We start from the raw sequence: 21,532 nt of genomic DNA on the forward strand, positions 1-21,532 counted from the left end.
TATTTCTTAATGCACAGCATATCCTTCTTGTAGGATTATATCCAAGTCAATGGGCCTACTCTGACAAACACTGGCTGTCACCTATTTTTTTTATAACTATTTTAATAAATGTCAATTTCCTGCCTTTTCCTTGGAACAACCTGACACTAACTGTAGAATATCTAAATGTTTGGTTTCACATTCCTCTCCCTGTTTTGTATTGAGTAGAAGCTGAAGAGTATTTTTAAAGGTTTAGAAGAGTTCACCAAAATATTTTGCAATATGGTGAAACAGAAATTGGCTGAAACAAACTTATCCCATTAGGAAACACTTCCTTGGTTGATGCTGAGAGCTTAAAGGGCTTTTTATACTGAAACATTAGAACTAAATGTGCCAAGAATCCATTATTTAAATCTTTTATATCTCCTGAAATATCTCTTGCAAGCCAGGTACAATATCAGTGTTGAAAACTGCTTTTTCCTCAATTCTGACATAACCATTTAAGTAATCCATTTTTTAAACTTCCTTTGTCACATATGCTATCTACTCTGTATTATATATAAAAAAAGTCTTCTGTTTGGAATTCCACTGCAAGACCCTTGTGAAAGGAGATAATAAGCAATGCAGTGAATATTGCCCAGTTTTTATCTGCATGTAGAAAATGGTGAAATGTTTCTGAAAAATACTTTATGTGAATGTTTACCTTTTTAAAAAATCCTGCTAAATGCTGCCGACTCCTCTGGCTTGAGGGGCACTCCACACACCTGACTGATGCTTCTTTCACCCTCCGGGAGTATTTGCTTACATAATCCCAGCCAATCTGGAATCTTATAGGAAAACTAGGTGCCAAAGTCATCATTTTATAAAGCCAATCTGATTTGGCAACACTATGTTGTTGCTGAGAGTTAGTGAAATCAATTAAGACTGAGAGCAAGAGAAGGGAAAATAAACAAATAGGCACAAATATCTTTTCCAAGGTTGTGAAAAGTTGAATAGTGGCAGAACAACTGAATCTTTAAAATAGCAGAGCTGGACATAAATTTGGAACAAAATATGAGACAATTCAGACTCAACTCAATGGAGTTATGCAGGCACTAGAAATTTGTCCTTGCAGTTTCTGAACCGTGTTTTACTCCATCTCTCTTACACACACGCATCATTGTCTCTGAATTAGAGCAAACATATACAAAAGTTCAAGCAACGGTCTCTCATTTCTGATGCTGAGGTGGCGGCGTTTGCAGTTCAGGTAGATGGTGATATATGAAATAAAAATGAGAATTCAATGATATCTAGGATTTGGCATTGAATGAAGTTATTGTGTTATATGCAGTAGAGGCCATAAGCATTTGAGCACGTGCCACTGTAGCAAGCACTCTTCTTCCTTTGTTGGGGCTTTTGAGTTTATTAGAAATCCCTGTAAACCCACAATAGCAAGTGGATGGACACAGCACAAGCATGTCATAGAAATTGCTTAACAAAGAAAGAAAGGAGCTCTTTAACAGTGGCACTAAAAGAAACATGTAATGGTTACCAGTCTGGTGTGCTTGTGCTGTTACATTTTATTATACAGACACCAGGGGAGTATTATCCTGTTTCTTTTTTTGAAAAGCTTATAAATGGAGAACTATGTATTATTGACTTGATGTTGATGTGTTTGGTTTCTCTTTTATTTTATTTTTTATAAAAGGGATGAAATAAACTGCATCATCAGTGTAAATCTAATCTAATGATGTGTCCTGCCCAAGTTTTACTACTAATGAAGCAGGAAAGGAAAACAAGTGAGTCGTGTTAGAGACCCCATCACCTCTCTGCTGCCTGCCAGCCTCTCAAGAGGGCATCCGCTCTGAGATCTTCACACTCAGCCTTAGCCTGTGGACAAAATTTGCCACCCCTAACATTTGCTTTGTGCAGTGAGCACCTCACTCTGCCTCAGGGCAGGGCCAGCCATGGATCTAATGGTGTGTTCACAAACATCTTAGCGGTTCATTGAGAAGGGTCTGTCAGACAATCAGCTAACAGTGCAACTTTTGTGACAGAAATGAGAGGTCAGTGTGGTAGGACTGAAGGAACTGTAATTTATGGAGGGCGGTGGATGCCACCAGCTCCTGGCAGCAAGCCAAGGGGATCAGAGGCAAGAGGGGAAGGAAAAGCAGATCAAAGATGTTATAGGAAGCTGAGTGAGAAGGGAGCTCAGGAGATGGCTGGCTAAAGCAGAGGCTGATGAATGAAAGCTGGGCTGAAGTGGGGCTAAAATGCCTCCTAAAGCATGGCGTAGACAGGACTTTTGTGGGGGGTGGCAGGCTTTTGTTAGGGGGAAGCAGAACCTCAGATTTTTATTGATTTTTATATATTGGGGGCAGCTGCCCCCCTGCCCCTCCTTGGCTACACCCATGTCCCAAAGATTGATTCAGGCCTTTCTGAGGGTCTCCTACCTTAATACAAGGTGGATAATTGGTTCTTTCCCCCTTTTTGTTATCTTTTTTTAAAAGTGTTGCCTCTGTTTCATGCAGTGACTTAGATTCCTGCAACAACTCAACCACATTCTAGGCTGGAAGAGAGAGTACGTCTACAACACGCTCCATTCATTTAAAGCACTTCAGATTACATATGCTTCAGGTTACATTTAAAGCATTTAAAACACTTCAGATTACATACGCTTCAGGTTACAGACTCCGCCAACCCAGAAATAGTGCTTCAGGTTAAGAACTTTGCTTCAGGATGAGAACAGAAATTGTGCTCCAGCGGCGCGGCAGCAGCAGGAGGCCCCATTAACTAAAGTGGTGCTTCAGGTTAAAAACAGTTTCAGGTTAAGTACAGACCTCCGAGGTACAACTGTATATATATATAGAGAGAGATAGATATATAGATATATATATTGTTTTCATCTTGTATATTTCTGCTGTTAACTGCCCAGAGATCCATGGATGAAGGGCAGTATACAAATTAAATAAATAAATAAATAAATAAATAAATAAATAAATAGTAATGATTGGATCCCACTATGCTCAAGTTTTATTTGAGCCACTAATTATGAGCTTCCTTCACATAATATCCCTTTTTTCAGAGTTCCACACTGACTTACCATGTTCTGGTGCACCTGTCTTCAATGTCTTGCAATGCCAGTTGGGAATGCTAGCACAAGAGCAGCACAACCCCATCTCACCTAAAGATCTGTCCAATCTGTGAGCCATGGGACTCAATGCACTGCCTCTGGACTGGCTGTTGGATCATGGTGGAGATATCAACAGCTGAAATAGATCCCAGATGCATGAGGGACCTCCTTGTATTTAGCCACTTAGCAGAAAACTAAAGCATGCAAGGAGGGCAGTTTGTGAACAAGTGAAGAGTGTGAATTTTATGGGAATGCTTTTTGTAGACACTTTTCCATCTGGATGTTATCTCAGAGCTTGTTTTGAAAAACAGCAGCTCAGCTTGACCTTGATATGCTTGGATTTCCAAGTGTGATAATAACCAAGACTTTGAGCTCTATAATGGTGGGGAGGGGGGGATAAAGAGAAGATCTCCCTCTGCCCCCCACCCCCAACCCCATGTTCTGCTGGCTTTCAAAATAGATACTGGGATTTAACACAGAAGGCAATGTTCTACATTTTCATGGACTACTGACATTTGATCTATCCTGTTTTATTATCATATAAGAATATATTTTATAAATAAAGGTTAAAATAAGGAGAACAGTGCCTGTTTTTGAACTGTGTAGGTAAAGGTTTGTATAGAGCCATCTTGTCTGGGAAGAAAGTCTTTAAATGTCTAGGAACACTAGAAGCTTTAAATCTCACATCTTTTTGCAGAGGGGGAAATCACTTTGGTAGGAAGTCTCAATCTCTGCCATGTTCTTGTGGCACTGGGGGTGGCACCCACAATTTTACCTGCCAGGTGCTGGATAGTTACTTCACACCAGATCACCCACTTGTTCCAATGGCATGTGAACTCCCCCCCCCCACCAATCCATCTTCCCTTGTTGTAAAGGTAAAGGACCCCTGACAGTTAAGTCCAGTCGCAGACGACTCTGAGGTTGCGGCACTCATTTTGCTTTACTGGCCGAGGGAGCCAGCCTTTGTCCGCAGACAGTTTTTCTAGGTCATGTGCCCAGCACGACTAAGCCACTTCTGGCGAACAAGAGCAGAGCACGGAAATGCCGTTTACCTTCCCACCTATTTATCTACTTGCACTTTTTGGTATGCTTTCGAACTGCTAGGTTGGCAGGAGCTGGGACAGAGCGACAGGAACTCACCCCGTTGTGGGGATTCGAACCACCAACCTTCTGATCAGCAAGCCCAAGAGGCTCAGTGGTTTAGACCACAGTGCCACCCGCGTCCCTTGTTGTAGTGAGACCCAATGATAATAAGTGAAGGATGAAGTGGGTTTTTTGTTTTGATAACTCAAATGATGGAGCTGGGAAATGGAATGGGACAAAGGGTGGGTAGATCACTGTCAGTTTTTTATACTGGGAGTAGATCTCAGGGAGCTGGACATGCCTGCTATATACTACATTCATTTTTTTCTTTTCAATGACTGTCATGCAAATGGCTGGTTCACACAGTCATGCGTCGTTGGCCACATTATCGAAAGCTTTCACATTTCATTTTGCAGATTTGGGGGGAGTTTCTTCTAGCTTCAATATATTCCAGACAGGTTGACCAAGTTACCAACTGGATGGGCAGCTGCAAGTGCCATTCTCGTCAAAAGCCACAAATACTGCTTGGCATGAAATAGATAAATCTGTGCATACACAGAAAGACAAAAAGGACACAGAATTATTGTAACTCAAGAGGCATCTACTCAGTCCACAATTCTGAGATGTCTCTATGGTTCTGTGTCAAACTCTTCAGCGTGCACTTTAATATTCACTTTCAGGACAAGAGCAAAAGAGCTCCCAGATGGCACAAGCACATTGGGAGAGACCGTTTCCTGCAGATCAGCTGTTCCTGCCAATGGTCACTTCACAGTTGTGATGGAATATTAATCTGGCATGATCCCCCCCCCCCTTCATACTTAGAATCCGATATGGATGGAGGCAAAAGATTTGTATGACAGGTGTGTCTGCAGATTCCATATCTGGTGCTTTGGCTACAGTTCTTTGTTACCTCTTGGCCAATGTTAACTGCAATGATCAGCAGTTATTTGTTATTTCAGCTGTTTATATGCTAGTTAAGCATCCAAGTTTCTAAGAAGTGTACATAGAAATTACCAAAAGCATATAGCAGATAAAATCAATTAAAATTACAGTCATACCTCGGGTTACAAACGCTGCAAGTTGCAAGTTTTTGGGTTGTGGACCGCGCAGAACCTGGAAGTACCGGAACAGGTTATTTCCAGGTTTTGGTGCTCGCACATGCACAGAAGCGCAAAATGACGTCATGTGCATGCACAGAAGCACTGAATTGCATCATGTGTGTGCGCAGACGCAGCGTTTCAGGCTACGAACGCTGTGGGTTGTGAACGTGCCTCCCGCATGGATCATGTTCACAACTGGAGGTATGACTGTAATCCTAAAAACTGTCAGTAATAGAATCTTCTGAAAATCCTTTTACAGAACTTTATTTGATTAATTCAGTAACTTGTTAAAATGAGAGAAGAACACACGATCAGAATATTCACAATGGGAAGCTTTGGCTGGACTGTGTATTATTTCAGACAAGACGCAGAGGACTTCCATGTAAAAGGCTTTTGATTTATTCATACTAATTCCATGGGTGATGTCCAACTAAGTCATACTCAGAGTAGACCCACTGAAATTAATGAACTTAAGTATACTTATTTCAGAGGATCTACTCTGAGTATTACTATCATTGAATGTCACTCCATTTTTCTAAATAAAACACAGTGGCCAATGGAATAATTAACTAATTTTAAAAACCTTTACAATCTTAAAGTGACAGTTTAGAAACATAGCATAAAGATAATGACCCTAAAATACTATTTTTAAAATTAGCAGCTGGAAATAGACAATTGAATTGCCATGGCAGCAAATGATCTCTGAGATGAGAGAGTCTTTATGTTCTGCTAGCGGCCACAAGAGAGAGGAAGCAGGCAACCCTCCTGAATGGAGAATTCTAGAACCTTGGTTGAGTCTGCATGTAACCCTAAGTGAAATCATGGCTCAGGGGGAATGTGCTATTGTGCTGGCTCCCCAGTAGCAGATTGCTGCTGTTTTGCTCCTCTGTTTAACTCCTTTGGTTCTTGTAGCTTAGTGTGGCATGGCAGCTAAGTAAAGGTTTTGCTTAGCACATCATCCAAAAGAAGAATCATAGTTAAACTCTCTCCTCCTTAACCACAAGCTGTAGCCAACAGAAAATTTGGGCTTAGCTGCTGCACTACACTGAGCTAAAAGGACAGGAGAGGATCAAAGCAGGTATAAGCTCCTCTCCAGGAGCTACACATGCACTTGGTCCTGGCAAGCCATAGTTCAGCTTACCCATGACAAACAAACCAGGCCACAGTCACTTCTCAGGTGTAAACACAGAGCAGGACCCCTGAACCTCATCTAAGCAATTATATGGACAGATGTGACCCTTTGTGTTCCCTGGGCCAAAGTCATTTAGGGCTCCAATAGCCAGATCCTTAATAGTGTATTTTCCACTGTGCTCTTCTGTAAGTTTGAAATCAATGCAACCTTCTCAAAGAAGTACTGCACATTCTCTACATCTTGGTTGTAAAACTTTTGGCTTTCCTGCAAGCCATTATGACAAGTCAGGCTAAACAATCTGGGTTGATAATCTAAAAGATCATCATGGCTGGAAAAGTAATTTGTAGACTTGAAAACAAGAACTGAAATAACCTTGATAGACCAAAGGAAGTTCAACAACATTTTGACTTAATCACGAGCGAAAGTATTCACAGAGAGTTGCAGTGAACTGACACAGGGTGTGAATTGTGAAATAGAACTGACTTTAATTGTCAGCTTGTACACTGCAAACCACCCACCAAGTGTTAAAAGAAGGAAACAGAATTGATGATGAGCATTTACAGAATTTATGCTCTAAGGATGTGTGATGATATGAATGCAACTAATCTAATTCGGAAGGAAGATTATAGTTGAATGTAAACATGATCTACAATTAGTAAGCATTCTTTTTCGTCTCCAGTAATACATGTCTTAACAGGGAGACCTCACTGCAGCCAGTGCAAATGCCTAGTTCACCACACATTGTGTTCTGTAAGAATTTGCCCTACTTCTTTCTCCAGAGTAATGGCAGCTGCCGCTAATGGGGTGAGGGGAAAGAGACTTTGTGCTGGTCATCAGGCCATGGCATTTTCCACCTGCCTTGCTCCACCTTGCAGCCCTAGCTAGGAACACTTCCCAGATCATGACTTCAGGAACAGCAGAAGCAGCTAGAAAGATAGAAGAGTTCAGGGATATCTTGGGGGGGGGGGGGGCTAATAAATTTATAAGTTGTGTGTGTCTTTGTTTCTCAGTTTGATCCTTTTACATGAGTTTGCATGTATTGTGGTATTTTATGCATTGTGACTTACTGTTATTTTTATTTATTATAGTTTAGTAATTATTTATTGTACAGTAATTGTTATTGTCTGTTTAATTATTATTTTATGATATTTAATTTTATTGTGTACTATTATACTCTAATGGATTGTTGAATATACCTTTATTTGATATCAGTTGTTTATTTTAAAGTTATTTTTTTATTAGGACTTTTTGTATTGGATCAAATTGTTATAACATATGTGATCTTTGTTGTGTATTTTGTTTGTTGTTTCTTCAGCTTGTAAACAGCCTTGTGCATAGTAATATGGAAAGGTGGTATACAAATTAAAAGTAAAATGAAAATGAAACAAAAAAGGATGGAAAATAAGACCCCAAGGTGGTTGTCACCCATGGAGGCAAAGGCTCTGAAAAAACTCAATATGGAGGCCAAATGGCCGAAATATTGGGAGATATTAGAACAGGAAGGAGACAAAATGAAATTGTAGAATTTTGAGAAACTAAAAGATAAAGTGCGAGATTGGCTTCATTATTGTCAAATAAGAGAGGCCTACAATCTGGATAAAAAATTGGGCTTCCAGGTGGAAAAATCGAAACTGGAAACAGAACTGTTAGAACCTAAAACCAAGATTATTTCAAGAATGTTGAAATGGAATACTTGCTGTTGAAATGGAATACTCAGGATGAAACAGTTAAATCAGCCATGATTAAATGGGCACAGGACATAGGTCACAACATTTTGTTTGCTGACTGGGAAAAGTTGTGGACCACCGGTATGAAGTTTACGGCATGTAATGCCTTAAGAGAGAATATTATGAAAATGATTTATAGGTGGTACATGACCCCAGTCAAGCTTGCTAAAATTTATCACCTGCCTGATAACAAATGTTGGAAATGTAAAGAAACTGAGGATACATTCTTTCACCTTTGGTGGACGTGCCCGAAGATTAAGGCTTTCTGGGAGATGATATATAATGAACTGAAAAAGGTATTTAAATATACCTTCCTTAAGAAACCAGAGGCTTTTCTTTTGGGCATAGTCGGCCAATTGGTGTTAAAGAAAGATAGAACGTTTTTTATGTATGCGACAACAGCAGCAAGAATACTCATCGCAAAGTACTGGAAGACACAAGATTTGCCCACCTTGGAAGAATGGCAGATGCAAATAATAGACTATATGGAATTGGCAGAAATGACTGGCAGAATCCGAGACCTGGGAGAAGAAGTAGTGGAAGAGGACTGGAAGAAGTTCAAGAACTATCTGCAGAAATACTGCAAAGTTTATGAATGTTAAAATGAGGTTGGATATAAAAATAAGATGGCATTAGTGTTATAGTGTTAAAAATATGCAAAAATGTAATAGAAAAAGGGTGAAAGGCAAAAGTTATATTATGTCAAAAGCAAATAATATGTTAAGGGTGTTTAAATATAAGGGGGAAAGATCGGAGACATAATAGAAGGGATCTTAATAATTTGAAATGAGGCTTGAAAGAGGGTAAGGATTTGCTGTACCTGATTGAACAAAGAGGAACACAAAAAAGGGAGGCGCGAGGAAGTCAAGAAAGAAGGTTAATTAAGTATGAATATAAAAGTTGGTGTTTTTATTTTTTGTTAACCTGATTGGTGTAATTTTTTTCTGTACTTTTTTTGTTTTTTATCTCTTCTTTTCTAAGTGTATTGTTGATTATGTTTGTTTTTCTTTATTATTCTTGTTGTTATGTGTTCTCTTTTTTCTAAAAGCTTAATATATATATATATATATATATATATATATATATATATATATATTTAAAAAAAGGAATAGATACAGCATAATGATTCTGGGAAATGAGTTAAGTTGAACTAGGCTTAGTTCAAGGAAGAAAACTGTTTTCCTGTTTGTTGGCTTTTTGCACTGTCCAAACCACCCATGAAGGCACTGAGGAAGGCAGTGAATAACACACAAGACCCAAGTGTGGCTGAAACAGGCCACAACCTTTTAAACAGCTATCTGACTTTTAGAAGACATCTGAAGGCAGCCCTGTTTAGGGAAGTTTTTAATGACTGCTGTTTTAATGTATTTTCAATATTTTGTTGGAAGCTGCCCAGAGTGGCTGGGGAAACCCAGCAAGATAGGTGGGGTATAAATATTATTATTATTATTATTATTATTATTATTATTATTATTATTGACTACAATGAGGGAAGTGGGGTTTGTTGTGTATTAATCCACACAGAAATGTGACTCCATGCCTACAAATTACTTTTTTGCACTAACATGCTATAATAATAATAATAATAATAATAATAATAATAATAATAATAATAAATTATTATTTATACCCCACCCGTCTGGCTGGACTTCCCCAGCCACTCTGGGCGGCTTCTAACAAAATATTAAAATACAATAATCCATCAAACATTAAAAGCTTCCCTAAACTTTTTCTATTTCTCATGTTACCATTTCTTAGACAGGAAGCACTTACAGGAATAGCTTTGTGTTCGTAATTTGCCGTGGTAATTTGGACCAGTCCACAGACTGGTGCGAAGTTTGAGTCAGTGGTCCTGGGTCTCAGCTGGAACTGTCAATGCATACAGCAGTCACAACAGTTACTTTCAGGTGTCAGTGGGTATGGATATATTTTCAAGTATAAAAATATGTTCTTATCAGGTATGGATGGCAGGACCACATGGGTCACTTTAACAAAGGCAAAAGTTGTAGCTGTTTGAACTTTCCAGAGGCACTGGGTGCCCAGCAGGACACAAAAGCAGCCCATGGACTTAAATGGGAGGACAGATTGCCTTGAGAGTGTGGTATGATGGAAAAGAACTGAAGAATAATGTCTGATTTCTATTGACCTGAGTGGGTTTTGAACAGAAAACCCAGGGGTGATAGGTTAACTGTCTCACTAGCAAGCCTTTGAAACCTCCACTCCTCCTGGCAGACTATTTTTCCACTGCTCTGCTGCAATCTTCCTCCTACATACATTTTTATATCTCCCTGGAGACAACATTGAAATAAAGGTTGAAACGATCTTTCAAACTACTGTGACTTTAACCTTTCATCAGCCATCACAAATAAATCACCACTTTGAATTGACATGAAATAGATCCTGATCTTTTAAAGCCATTATAATACTGACCCTTAATATTTAATAAGTTAATTTTCTAAGTCTATTTTAAAATTAACTTTAGTGCCAGTCATGGCTGATCCCTGATTTGCTCCCTGTCACAGGCTGATACCTCTATATTGTTAAGGTAAGCAAAACTTACTCAGTGAGTTGCAAGAGAGTCACTTCTATTCAGCTCAACACTGCGGTTCTAAGACATTCCCTTCGAAAGTCCTTGAACTGCGTAGTTCTGTCCTGGAAACTGATAAATATTTGTCTCATTTCTCATTTCCCAGTGGGCAGTATTACATAGCTGATTAGAAGGAAACAGGAGTAAGGACACATAGAGACAGAAAAGTACCGTATAACATTAGGATATGTATTCCATACAGTGTTCTCAAGATGAGACAAATCCATAACTGACTTAGGCTGTAATCATGGGCACACTTGCTAGGAAGCCAACCCCACTGAACCCACAAGGGCTTACCTCCGAGTAATGAGCTTTAAAACACAAAACCAAGAAGCTAGGGAAGAAAAACCCTACAATAATGTGGACACCAGTTGGTTGAAGAAGTCCATGCTGATAGATATTGAATGGTCCAAGATCAGAATGGAGCCATAACAAATAGGATTTCATAGTCCAATGCTATCCAACATCTCTGAACAAAAAACAAAGAGCAGGTGGCATATTTATCTATGTCACAGATGGTGTAGCCAGTTTTTGGGCTAAGCTAAAAATCCAAAAATTAGCTGTGAAATTTGGCTGTGAAATTTAGCAAGAACAAGATAGGGGGAAATTGATGGGTAAGTAAACTTAAAGGTTATCGTGAAAAGAAACTGAGCATAAGTCAAAGTACGATCTTGTAGGCAAAAGCCCAATGTCATCCTTTTCCAACCTGGTGCCCTCCAGGCATTGTTGCAATGTAAGCTGAAACTGGATCTAAACCCCATTCAGTTCTGGGGCTACTGCTGCCTAAAGCTGGCAGAGGAAAAGCAAGCCTTTAAAATTGTGTATTATGTCAGGTTGCCAGGTCACATGATCCAGCCTAAGTCGTCCCCCCCCCCCCCCGGTCCCACCATATTACACCTCTGGAACAACCCTTCAGCCAGCTTCAGTTGGGGTGAGTAAATTACTGGGGAGTATCTTTGGCTGAGCCCGGGCTGGTGACTTAACCCTGACTAAGCCAGAAAGTTGCTGCATCCTAAGTTGCCCATCCCAACAGACCTTGCCATAGGATTGCCCCCAGAGTCATGTTGATTAATTTCAGCAGGTCTACTCTGAGTAAAACTTGGTTGAAAGCCACCCTCTCTGTTCAGGACACATTGTTGAAAAGTAAATGCATGCTATGTAGAGAGCAAAAGAAGCAACTTTCAGCAATGGGAAAGTCTGGTGGGAACAAATCCTGAGCGTAAATTTTATAATTAAACATGCTCTCCCCCCATTTTCACCCACAAAATTTTGAGAAGTATGAAGATGTGATATAAAAAATACAAATAAAAGTAAAAAGATTACCAAAGGGCACCATTACAGAGTCACAAAAATCAGCTGAGCATTCTCTTGCTCTTTCTGAAGCTTGTCCTTTTGAGTTCCAAAGGGCATTAACAGCTCACTGCTTCACTCAGCGTTCCAATTTGCAATGAAGTTATGACAATGAATTCTAAGCAGCTTGACTAGTATTGTTAACCAAATAACAGCAACTCCACCAATGTCACAAATGTCTTTCTCTTTAATTGTTGCAGAAGTCATTGACTACCATTCTAAGAGATTCCTCCTATCTTTTACATTAGACATAATTTAAATTTACAAACCAGCTTACAGGTCATGTCTACTTAAAATGGCACCTGAAGCCTGTTTGAAAGCCAGCAGCAATGCAGCATTTGCCTTTTAGGAGATCCGAAGGTGACTGAAGGAAAATAAGATAAGCGGATTCTAATACTATCATTTAGAACTTAATCTTCTATGAACATTAGATTCATTTTCGCAAAGGACCAGTAATAAGATAACAAGAACTGAAATATCTCCTTAAGTATGTCAGCTCTACACCTTGATAAAGATAATCAGAAATAATTTACAACCAAATTTGCTTTGTAATGCTTCCTGCTATAATAATCCCTCATTTTATTCCATTGTCAGTACAATGACATCCTTCACTTACTACATCAGTGCCATACATCTAATGCAACAGAATTAAAGGGTGTCAGGCTAGGATGGTATGAAATGGCTAGGAGTAGCTCTTCAGAAGACACATTAAAGTAAAGTAATTGTTAGGTGTTGCATTTATCTGATCAAAATGTACCAAACTAAAGTTTTTTGCTCTATCCCACCAAGGAAAAGAGGCAAACTGCATAGAAATAAGTTCTACTAATGAGGCTTACTCCCAAGTAAGTAGGTGGTATAGAATTGCAAGCTAAGTAACCTATGCTTAAAGTTCCATGGGAATAATACTGATCTTTTAAAATGCTATTCCTGACATAAGGACCTAACAGGACCCTCTGTGCGCAGTTATCTCTTATTCTCCATTGTTGGTGACAAGGCGTATGCTTCTTGTAGCATGTAGGTTTACCATGCGAAAAACTTACAGTTCCGTTTCTTGCACTGTGATGAACTTTGGATGAAAGGCTAGCACAGAGCGATCCATAGGCACCATCTCCCCAGTGCTCTGGGTGCCCAGGCTCCAATTTTTTTTTGTTGTGAGTGCCCAGCCTCCCCCCCCCCCCGGCCGCCGCAGTGGCTGCATGTTGTAGCTGCATACCACCTTTGCAGCTGCCTCCACACACCACCCACTGCAGCTGGCCACCACCACCTCTGCAGCCTCTGCCATGCATGCCACCACACCAGCCACCTCCATGCACCGTCTCTGTGGCCGCCTCCATGCACCACATCTTGTGTGCTGCTGGTGGCCGCTGTCTCCACATTTTTAAAAATGCCTCTGATTTTAAAAAAATAAATATGACCATTGTCTTCCTCATGTTTTGTTTGAGAACAAAAAGAAATTTAATTAATGAGATGAAAAGAGATGTGATTGAAAGGATCCTTTATAACAGGGGTCAGCAAACTAGGGGCTGCGGGCCGGATCAGGCCCAACTGCCTTCAGGATCCTGCCCACGGACTGTCCGTGAACCAGTGTGGGGATTCTGTTCGTTCAGGCTGCACCATTTCCCCCCCCCCCCTGTGCCATTCCATTCCCCCCTCACACACACCGTGGTGATGCCTCTTCCCTCCCTCCTCCTGGCTTCTCCTTGCCCTGCCTAGAGGAGGAAGGGGGCTGGGCTGAGCTGGCTGAGCACCATTTTAAGCAGCCCCTCTCTGGAGCCAGCCCTTTTGCACTGCTCATCTTCCCTCCTCCTCCTCCTCCTCCTCCTCCTCCTCCTCCTCCTCCTCCTCCCTGGTGCTCCTGTGGGCCAGAGAGCGGAGCAGACGAGCTTGCTCTGCCTACCCACGAGAAGCAGCAGCAGCAGCTGTGGTGGCAGCCCCTGGGAAGGTAAGCGCAGTGGCTGGGGGGGGGGACGACTACTTGCCCCCTTGCCTCTTATTCCAGCTCCCCCCCCCCCCCCAGTGCAGCTTCTCTGGCCTACAACAAGGTCTGAGGGACAGTGGACCGGCCAGCGGCTAATTTTTTTTTGCTGACCCCTGCTTTATAGTTTTGTTTCTTTAACTAGGATAGACTATGGCTTGGGAAGAGGAGACAGTTCTAGAAAAGTGGTTCTAATAAGTACAATTCTAACCTTCAAATCTGAAATCATAATGGGTAAATCTCAAAGTATTATGAACTTTAAAGTGCACTAAAACTAGCTAACCAATGGAGACATCCCAATTTGAAGGTGCTGTAATACAATTCAGGTTAGATAGTATGCTATATACTAGTTGGTCTCCTGGTAAGGAGAACTATCCATCCAGGAATTATACTGACAGTGTGCCAGTGCCTATTTCATCTGTTTGCAGGGAAACAGATTGCAGCTGCCTTTCAACATAGACTCCACAGAGCCCACCACATGCTGTGTTTTGTCTTGCTCTGAATAGCAAAAGCTGCATTGCCTAAAGGAACTTCAAGACCACCACATGGCACCTCAGAATGGAGGGTTGTTCCAAAGCCCCCAAATTCATTTTAGAGCTTAAATGCATGAGCAGACCTTTCATTATCTTGTGTTTTAGCCTTTTTCAAAAAAGGAAAAACAAACCTCTCTGTACTGTGAGAACCTTTGTTTTGGGCTTGCTGCTGCTGCTTTTAATAATAATAATAATAATAATAATAATAATAATAATAATAATAAATTTTATTTATATCCCACCCTCCCCAGCTGAAGCCGGGCTCAGGGCGGCTAACAACACTAAAACAGTACAACATTATAAAAACATTATAAAAATTAATTAAAATCAAAATTGATGGCAACCATAAACTAAAGTTTTGTAAAGATTGCCAAAGGAGGGAGTCAGGCTGCGCCCTGACCAAAGGCCAGGTGGAACAGCTCTGTCTTGCAGGCCCTGCGGAAAGATGTCAAGTCCTGCAGGGCCCTTGTCTCTTGTGACAGAGCGTTCCACCAGGTTGGAGCCGCAGCCGAAAAAGCCCTGGCTCTAGTTGAGGCCAGCCTAACCTCTCTGTGGCCTGGGACCTTCAACGTGTTTTTATTTGAAGACCGTAAGTTCCTCTGTGGGGCATACCACAGAGTTATGGCACTGTCCTTGGGGACTCCTGAGAGGTACGTTGGGCTCCATCTTTCTACTGTTGCCAACAAGTTGAAACACTTTCATTTAGGAAGACTTTTGAGGGAGAGTTGTGGGCAGATAGAGGCAGAGTTTGAATTTACAATTTTGCTGTCGTTACCTTGATATGTCATCTTATGTGTTTTGTGATATGTAGCTTTAGCTATTTTGGACAGATTTGGCTACTAAGCTGTAGGACTGAATAAACTGCCCTTTTAAAATCACAAAACATCAGCTCTGCTTAATAGCTTGTCTGTCATTAGTGAGGAGTAATGCCTGGCCACAGTTCATCGTAAGATAGCATACTGCAATCTTTATATATATATATATATAAATATTTATTAAAAAATTTTTGGATACAAATGCACAAATAATAAACAACCTTACTTATATCATAACGTGGTTTCATCACTTCTTTGGACTCCCTCACGTCTCCCGCTCCCATTTACATCGTTAAAAGGTTTTTCCAAGCAAATTATCAACTTGTTTACGATCTTATATCCACTCATTTAAATATAATCTAGCAATTCTCCAAAAGGTTTATGTTTTCTTTAATCTCACTTATCATCAAATTCCAGTCTAATTTAGTGGTGGCCAATTTTTTATAATCTAGCATCCTTCTTAACATTCAACCAAATTACAATGTTTTTGTAAATACGTCTTAAATTTCTTCCAGTCTTCCTCAATCCTCTCTTCTCCCAGGTCTCGGATTCTGCCAGTCATCTCGGCCAGTTGCATATAGTCCATCAGCTGCAGCTGCCACTCTTCCAGTGTGGGTAGATCTTGAGTTTTCCAGTTCTTAGCGATGAGTATCCTTGCTGCTGTTGTTGCATACATAAAAAATGTTCGGTCCTTCTTTAGCACCTTCTGGCCGACAATACCCAGAAGGAAGGCCTCTGGTTTCTTAGTGAAGGTATACTTAAATACCTTTTTCAACTCATTATATATCATTTCCCAGAAGGCCTTCACTTTAGGGCATGTCCACCAGAGGTGAAAGAATGTTCCTTCATTTTCTTTACATTTCCAACATTTATTATCAGACGAATGGTATATTTTGGCAAGTTTAACTGGGGTCATGTACCATCTATATATCATTTTCATTACATTTTCCTTCAGAGCATTACATGCGGTGAAGTTCAGCCCAGTGGTCCACAACCTTTCCCAGTCCTCAAACATAATGTTATGCCCAATGTCCTGTGCCCACTTTATCATAGCCGATTTAACCATTTCGTCTTGTGTATTCCATTTTAACAGCAAGTTATACATTCTAGATAGTACCTTAGTCTTTGGTTCTAACAATTCTGTTTCCAACTTCGATTTCTCCACCTGGAACCCTAACTTTTTGTCATTTTTAAAGACTTCTTTAATCTGAGCATAATGTAACCAGTCTCGCACTTTATCCTTCATTTTCTCCAAACTCTGCAATTTCCAATTGTCTCCATCTTTTTCTAATATTTCCCAATATTTTGGCCATTTGGCCTCCATATTGGGTCTTTTTCGGGCCTTAGCTTCCAGAGGCGAAAGCCACCTCGGAGTCTTGTTTTCCAATAAGTCTTTGTATTTTGTCCAGACATTAAATACTGCTTTCCTAACAATATGGTTCTTAAAGGCCTTATTGATCTTAACCTTGTCGTACCATAAGTATGCATGCCAACCAAAAGCATTGTTAAAACCTTCCAAATCCAGTACGTCAGTGTCTTCGAGAAGTAGCCAGTCTTTTAGCCAGCAGAAAGCTGCGGCTTCATAGTACAACTTTAGGTCTGGCAGGGCAAAGTCCCCTCTTTCTTTCGCGTCAGTTAATATCTTAAACTTAATTCTGGGCTTTTTGCCCTGCCAGACAAATTTAGAAATATCTTTCTGCCACTTCCGGAAGCCCTCCGTCTTGTCCACAATCTGTAATGTTTGAAACAAAAACAACATTTTTGGCAATACATTCATCTTAATAGCAGCAATTCGGCCTAACAGAGAAAGCTTCAATTTTGTCCAACTGTCCAAGTCTCTCTTAATTTCAGTCCAACATTTTTCATAATTATCCTTAAATAGACTCAGATTTTTTGCTGTTATATTCACGCCTAGGTATTTTACTTTTTTAACCACAGTTAGTTCTGTTTCCCTCTGAAACCGTTCTGACTCTGTATCTGTCAAATTTTTCCCCAGCACCTTGGTTTTCTGTTTATTTAATTTAAATCCCGCTACCCGACCAAAGTCTTGTATCAGTTGCAATACTCTTTTCGTACTAGATTCCGGCTCCTGCAAAGTCAAAACTAGGTCATCTGCAAAGGCTTTAAGTTTATATTGTTTCGCTCCGACCTGGATCCCTTCCACCAACCGGTCCCCTCTGATCATATTCAAGAGCACCTCCAGAACCGAAATAAATAGCAGAGGGGAAATCGGGCAGCCTTGTCGTGTTCCTTTTTCAATTTTAAACTCTTCCGTAACCACATTGTTAACTATCAATTTAGCCTTTTGTTCTGAATATATTGCATCAATCCCATTCTCAAAACCCCGTCCCACTCCCATTTCTTTTAGATTTCCCTTCATAAATTTCCAAGAGATATTATCAAAGGCCTTCTCCGCATCTATAAAAATTAACACTGCTTTTGTATTTATGTCTGTTTGCAAAAGTTCCAAAATGTCAATAATGTTCCTTGTATTAGCAAACATGTGTCTACCTGGGAGAAAGCCTGCTTGGTCTTTATGGATTACCTCGTTTAAAACTCTTTTAAATCTGCTTGCCAGGACGTCTGCAAATATTTTGTAATCCACATTTAAAAGGGAAATGGGACGATAGTTCTTGAGTTGTGTCTTTTCAGTTTCCAATTTTGGTATCAATGTGATGAAAGCTTCCTTCCACGATTCCGGCGCCCTCTTCCCCTCCATAATTTCGTTGCAGACCTCCATCATTGGTTGGATCAAGTAGTCTTTTAATGTCTTATAATACTTGGAGGTCAGGCCGTCTGGCCCTGGAGATTTGCCCAGTTGCATGTTCTGAATGGCTTGTTCAATCTCTTGTCGTGTTATTTTGTTATTCAGGATTGATCTGTTTTTTTGTGACAACTTTGTTAGTCCATTTCTTTCCAAAAATTGTTTAATCTCAACCTCGTCTTGCGGCCCTTGAGTATATAATTTTTTGAAATATCTCTGGAAGCACTTTCTGATTTCCATGGGGTTCTGAATGTTTCTTCCTTCAATTTCTAGATTTGTAACTGTATTTAATTTTTGTCTCTTCTTCAACCGCCACGCAAGCAGTTTCCCACATTTATTCGCCGATTCAAAAGTTTTTTGTTTCATTAATTTAATCTTCCACTCTATTTCCTGATTTATCAGTTTAGAATATTGTGCTTGGTAAAGTTTAATTTCTCTCAGAATCGGCTGTGACTTCGGGTTTGATCTTAACTTCTTCTCCAATTCTTTGATTTTCTGCAGGATCTTGTCTTTCCTTTCATTTTGTGTCCTTTTCTTTACAGCGTTCTGTTGTATCAAGAACCCCCTCATCACAGCTTTGCTTGCGTCCCAGATAGTTCTTTTTTCCACCGTAGTGTTCATATTTATCTCAAAATAATCCTTCAAAGCTTTTTGGGCCTTCTTAATAATCTCCTGATCTCTAAACAAGTTGTCATTCATCTTCCATCTAAAGGAACCGGTTGGCAGTAGTATCATGTCCATCTTCAGTGCATTATGGTCGGAGCAGGTCTTTGGGCAGATTTCCACTTTTCTGACCTTGGGTGCCAGACCTCTAGTTATCCATATTTGGTCGATTCTTGTCCAAGTCAGCTGGGCTTCAGAGAAGAATGTTCCCTCTCTTCCCAGGGGGTTCTTGGTTCTCCAAATGTCAATCCAGTCCATATTGTCTGTCATTTCAAAAAAAGTCTTTGGTAGTCTGCCGTCTTTTGTAACATTTTGGCTTTGTGACTTATCCATGTTAGTCGATACGACCCCATTCATATCTCCCATCATAATGATGTTGTTGTAGTCCAGATAATCCAGCATAATCTCATGCAACTTCTTGTAAAATTCCGATTTCCCGTCATTTGGTGCATAAATTCCTAGTATCAAAATCTTTTCTCCTTGATGTTGTATCTCAATTGCTAGAATTCTTCCATGTTCATCTTTAAATGAAAATTTAGGTGACAGGCTCTCTTTTGCATATATCACCACCCCTCACTTCTTTACTCTGTCCGAAGATATAAATTCTTGACCAAGTCTTTTATTTATTAACACCTTTCTGTGGAGCCTAGTCACATGTGTTTCTTGTAAGCAAATAATGTCCAATTGTTCTTTTTTTAATATATGAAAAATTTTCCTCCTTTTTTCCGGGATGTTACAACCATTAATGTTCCAACTCAAAAGTTGTAGAGACATCCTGAATAAATCTGGTTATTTTTCTGGGGGTGGTACCTTATTCGCTGGATCTTCGGGATCCAAGGGTGCAGGTACCTCTGGTGTTTCAGGCCCTGGAAGTAGATCAATTCCTTTGTGAAGGTCCTCTCCGTATGCGTTCAGAAATTTATCTCTATCTTCCAATGTTCTGATTTTAATCTTCTTCCCTCTAAAAGTGAAAGATAATCCTTGGGGGAATTCCCACCTAAAGATGATTGAGTTGTTCCTTAACAATCTTGTCAGCTCCAAATAGTCAGATCTGAGGTCCAACAGTTGTTTAGGAATGTCCTTGTAAATTTCAATTCTTTTGTCCGAAATGTCCAGTGACTTTCCGTAGTGTAGGCCCAGAATCTTGTCCCTTTCCTCCTTTGACCTCAATATTATCAAACAGTCTCTGGGCTTCTCTTTCTTTATAAGTCTTCCAAGCCTGAAAGCTGATACAATTTTAAAGTCCTTTTCCTCTAATTTCCAGTACTTGGAAAATTCCTTAGTCAGAAACTCAGCCAAGTTGCCTTCTTCCACTTCTGGCACTGATCTTATCCTTAAGTTACTCTCCCTATTCCGCAGTTCTAACATAGAGAGATAGGTCTGATGTTCCCCTACTTGTTTGCAGAGTGGCCTTACCTCTTGTTCTAATTTCCCAAGTTTTTGGCTGGTATCCTCAGCCAATTTCCGGTTTTCCCCTGTAGCCTCCTTCAATTCTCCAATTGCTTGTACATTCTGTGCTACTTGTCCAGTTAGTCTATTTAGACATTCTGTGTTTTGGTCAATTTTGTATGTTTGCTCATCAGCCTTTTTGTCCAAAGATTCCACTCTCTTGTCCAAAGATTCCAATTTTTCAAAGATTTTCTCTAAAATAGAGGTACTTGCCCCTGAGGCCATATCTTCCAATTGTAATTCCTCAGTTTCTCCCTCCCCTGCCCGTGGCAGAGAAGCAGCTTCTTCCTCAGAAGGCAAGGTAGGCACAGATGATCTACGTGTCTGTGAGGCTGCGGTTAAAGTTGTCAAAGTTGTTTGTCTAGCTCTTCCTCTCCTTCTTGCGCCACTCATTCCAGAGTTATCTAAAAGTCAAGGTCAAGCTGAGTTGTTCCCATGAGAAAGCAACGGCCCAGATGGTAACAGTCAGACAGAGGGCCGGGAAAAGGAAAGTGAAATAAAAGTCACTGCTGTAAGTCCCAAATCCTCTAGGGGGAGTTTAAAATGTTTTTAGGGAAGAGATCAATTCCAATAAAATTAATAAAGTCAAATTTCAAAGTCCAGGAACCTTCAGTAAAAAGTTTCAGCAGAGTTAGAATTTAGTATTTAACAGCAACAATGTTTCAAATAGTGCGTACTGGTAATCCAAATGCTTCAAAATAACAAGTTCAAACTCTCTCAGATTGTTTCAAAGTTCAGATTCAAAGTATCCAAGTCTGCAAACTGACAGCTCAGTTACTCAGGCAGCTCCAGCACCTGGGTTTCTTACTTAAAATGTAGCTCCAATAGAAGAAAGGTATCACCATACAGCTAAAAAGCATAAAGTCCAGCACTTAAAGTCCTTATTCCACTTAAAATAAAGTTCAATGGGTGCTTACCTCCACTCCTCCAGCTCTTTGCTTTGATGTTCAATGAGAGCGGAAGACGGACTTCCTGTTTTTCGTCGCTCCGCTTTCAGCCAAATTTCAGCCAAATTCAATGCTTTAAAGTTCCGAAATTATACAGGGTCTGTTATTACTCACGGGTTGTTACTTTCCAAATCAAAAATTTTCTCAGGAAGAAAGGTCAGCGCTCACCGGCAGCAGCAGCGCGGCTTCACTCCGATGGTTGCGAAACGACCCACAGCGCCGCTACCCCCTCCCCGTTCCGGAGCCCCTTACGGGGTTCCTTCAGTGATTCGGGGGTTGCTCCTGGCGCCCGCTGGGTCCCGAGGCCACAGGCTTT

General features: G+C 40.4%; 1 long non-coding RNA gene across 1 annotated transcript; it reads right to left on the bottom strand.

Annotated features, from left to right (window-relative positions):
• Window positions 1-493: 493 nt before the first annotated feature.
• On the bottom strand, window positions 494-11,553 carry LOC309340338. Its single transcript, XR_014155944.1, has 3 exons — window positions 10,694-11,553; window positions 10,280-10,421; window positions 494-806 (listed from the first exon to the last, which is right to left on the bottom strand). It is a non-coding gene; the product is annotated as an uncharacterized lncRNA (long non-coding RNA).
• Window positions 11,554-21,532: the final 9,979 nt, after the last annotated feature.

The sequence above is a fragment of the Podarcis erhardii genome (assembly GCF_964252035.2).
Source record: "Podarcis erhardii genome assembly, chromosome: 4".
Taxonomy (NCBI): Eukaryota; Metazoa; Chordata; class Lepidosauria; order Squamata; family Lacertidae; genus Podarcis; species Podarcis erhardii.